General features: G+C 25.1%; 1 protein-coding gene and 1 non-coding gene across 3 annotated transcripts in view; one reads left to right on the top strand and one right to left on the bottom strand.

Moving 5' to 3' along the window:
- Positions 1 to 4,016, bottom strand: part of LOC106692388 (uncharacterized) — a 303,170-nt gene that overhangs the window by 253,496 nt on the left and 45,658 nt on the right. The gene's annotated exons all lie outside the window — the stretch shown is intronic.
- On the top strand, positions 1,005 to 1,077 carry TRNAM-CAU (transfer RNA methionine (anticodon CAU)). Its single transcript has one exon. It is a non-coding gene; the product is annotated as a tRNA-Met (tRNA).

The raw sequence follows: 4,016 nt of genomic DNA on the forward strand, positions 1-4,016 counted from the left end.
TTTTTTGTTGATTTTTTTCATATTTGATGTTTCTAATTTTCATCATTAAGTCGTAAATATGTATATAAATATTAAATCCTCTTTCTTGTCGATTGATAAATATATATATTTTCACTTTGTTTTATCGAGTTAGTTACCTCATAATTTATGATATGACAGATTGTTTTATTTTTATATATTTATTTTTTACATTTAATAAGAAACATAATTGAATGCCTTAAATATTCATTTAAATTGTGTATGATAGCATAAAATGGATTAGTGCTTTTATTTTATATTTTATAATACGATATTAGTTCAAAATTGTACTTATTTAATTTTATAATGAGTTCTTCATGTTCATAGTTTGATTATTTTAATTTTACTTAGTTTTTTTGTTTATATAATTAACTTTTATTTATTTAATTTTGGTATGATTATGATAATTTATTATAATTACTTATTGTCCAAGTTTGTAGCAGATTGTAATATTTATCAATAAAAAAATAAATAAAATATTTCTCTTGAGTAAAATTTCTTTGCTTTTTTTTTTTTGTTAACAATTATTATTTCTATATACTCCGTTCACAAGCCGTTTTATTTTCTCGTGTACATATTACTTATTTCTAACTCTTTATTTCCATATTCGCCCATATCATATGATCAGTATTTATTAAAATATATTTTTAAAACAATATTTATGGATAAATATGGATATAGGGTGATGGAAAAAGTAGTATATAGATGAAAAAACATGGATTTAATTCTTTTTTAATAAAAAAATCAAAAAATAAACAATTAATATTTTCTAAATTTTAGTTAAATTTAATTTACGGAAAACCATTTTATATTGCTTTTAAAATTTGTTTAGAGAGGCTACTCATTAGATATTATCTAAAAAAAGAATTAAAACTTTAACCACTGACATTCTTTCTGTTGAGTTATTAGAAAAACACCTTTTACTTATTTAATTATTATTATTATTTATATGGTCGTAAAATGTAAATATAGTGTCGTAATCCATCGCCTCGGTAGCGCAGTAGGCAGCGCGTAAGTCTCATAATCTTAAGGTCGTGAGTTCGATCCTCACCCGGGGCAATATTTTTACTTTGTTATTTAAATAATTATTATTTATATTTCAATTAATTTTGCTTGTTAAGTTTAACCTAATTTATAATAAAGTTTTATTTGTTTTTAACCGGTACAACGTTTAATTGATTTAATTTTATTTTTATAGCAGGTTATTGATAATGATAATTATGTAAGTTTTATTATATTTATACTTAATCCTATTGGAAACATATAAGACACTATAATCATACTACTTAATACTGACAAACTGAAAAAAGCTAACATAATGCCAATAAACAACTTAAAGTATTATAAAGGATTGTTTATCTAGTATCAGGTTAAACGAATGAGAATATGAAAATTTTTAAAAGTTTACAACTTGTTCATAATTATGAACTTATTAGTAAAAAATTTCTTTCTGAGCTGTGAAAAACTGAATAACTTGAAGTAAAAAGAAATGTACAAAATCGTGCTTAAAAAACTCAAAATGATTATACCTGTATATACAACTATTAACTTTATTGTTTGATTTTTCATATTAATATCTTCATAGGAAGTTTATTTAAACTTGTTAGACCTAATTAATTACGGCTATACAAAAACTTTAAAACGTAAATTTGATTTTATTGTTCAACATATGTACTCCAAAATGAATCACCATTTTTTTAATAAATATTATTTAAGACTAAAAACTTTATTGAATTGCAGTGAGCGTCAACTTGTAATTCCCTAAAAAAAAAGAGATATTATAGCTTCTTTCCATTTTCCCAGAGATCAAGCCAAACTCGAACAAATTGAAAAATCGGAAAAATTAAAACATAAATTATTAGTTTCGTGATATTAGTTGTTTGATATGAAGCACATACAACTTAGTACATGAAACAAGGATTTCATAATCAAAATAGAATTTTTTTTAAAAAATGCGATTAATTGTTGAAAATTCTCAGTATGTGTAAAGTCAATCTGTAACTCTCAAATGAGTAATTTTGTAAAATGCAATCACTGATTTTAAATTTAGACAACATAAGATGCATTGGAACGAAAATTCTCTTTCTGTTATAATGTTATTAAAAACAGTAGTCAACGAAAATCTCATTTAGAACAAGTATATTAACAAAGAATCTACAAATTAAAAAAAAACTATTTTATTTCTCAATATATACCTATATCATTTAAAAATTTATTGTTGATGGCCAAAAAAAATTCTGTTGTAAAAACTCTTATATTATTAAAAGATGATTTGGCATAATAATTTTATACAGGAACATTGAGAAATTAGAAAAAAATAAATCAATAAAAACAACCAACATCTTGAAATTAAGAAATAAAATCTTTACTCGTATATAAGTTATTGTTCCTATCTTTTAGGAATTAAAAAAAAAGGGTTTCATTAAAAACTGACAGACAAGCGAAACGCTAATATCAATTTTCCTTTATATTAATTATGCCACCATTTATATGGAATTTCGCATTATCCGGATTATTTCTAGGAGTTCTTAGGAAAATATAAAACAGAAAAAGGAATAGAACAAAGTTTAATTCCTTTGAATTTTGTGTATGAAAAACAAAAAATTGGAGTTTATAATAAAAAATTTTTTTTAAAAAGTACAGATAACTCAAGATTTATATTAGTTTAGCTTGATAATTTTATACAGGAACATTGAGAAATTGGAAAAAATAAATCAATAAAAACAACCATCATCTTGAAATTAAGAAATAAAATCTTTACTCGTATATAAGTTATTTTTCCTGTCTTTAAGAAATTTAAAAAACGCGAAGGACATGCGAAACGCCAATATCAATTTTACTTTATATTTTAATTACGCCACCATTTGTATGGAATTTCGCATTATTTCTAGGAGGTCTTAGGAAAGTATAAAACAGAATAAGGAATAGAATAAAGTACAGAATTCAGTCCGACTAAAATATTTAAGATTGTTAACTGGTTCCTTTCATTTTAAGGGCAGAGGAACTAGAATTTGCGATTTAGTATAATTTGTTTGTACAACGTAATATATAATGATTTTTTTAATTAATTATAATTTTTAATAAATGTGCGATTATATTTATTAATTATTTTTTTCATGTAAAAAATAATAGAGAACCCTCTCTATTGAACTCTGTTTCAATGTTTTATATATGAAAATCCAAAAATTTGGAGTTTTTAATAAACAATTTTTTTTTTTTATGGAAAGTACAGATAACTTAAGATTTATATTGGTTATAACATTATTATTTCGAGTCCATGAATTCAGTCAAATTAAATTATAATTATATATAAATAACGACCAATGAAGTCACTTAGTAACGTCGTGAGATGTGCTTCGACGACAAATAGTAACAAAGAGTTGCCGAGATATTAGGTTTGTTGAGGAGACCTTCATCAGATTCCCTCAGAGTCGACAGGAAAGTTTCCCGTATTCAAGGATCGTTTGGTGTCCATTGAGTGGGATAATACCATCAGGAGAGCCGGAGTCCTTCTGTTTATTGAATACTTGGACGAGGGGTGCACCTTGATGAGCCACAAGTCGTCACAGCCACAACTAATTACGCCCTCACGTGAAGGTCCAATAAAGGTGCCTTGTCCCTTCGCCTTGATATCCCGTCAGCGGATCACGAGTCTCTTCTGTCAGCAATAAGACAACAGTCAACAGAACCGGTGCTTCGCCAGCAATAATTAATAAAAGTAAAAAGAAACACTGTAATTATTTATATAATTAGTTTATGATAATAATAGAAATAATGTAATGTACACGACGTTTATAAAGTACTCAGTTTATCACTTGTTCTTTAATAGCAATCTAGTAACACCCAAAAATTTTATTCAATAAATTTAACTGATCTATATGATTTTTATTATACTGAAACCTAAACGGAACTCAGTTTCCTTCCACTACTTCTCAAATCACCTATAAGTTTTTATTTATAATCTTTAAATTTCTTTCTTGAGACTGGTAATTGTTTAC

The sequence above is a fragment of the Halyomorpha halys genome, unplaced genomic scaffold (assembly GCF_000696795.3).
Source record: "Halyomorpha halys isolate HHAL.00 unplaced genomic scaffold, Hhal_1.1 Scaffold54.1, whole genome shotgun sequence".
Lineage (NCBI taxonomy): Eukaryota > Metazoa > Arthropoda > Insecta > Hemiptera > Pentatomidae > Halyomorpha > Halyomorpha halys.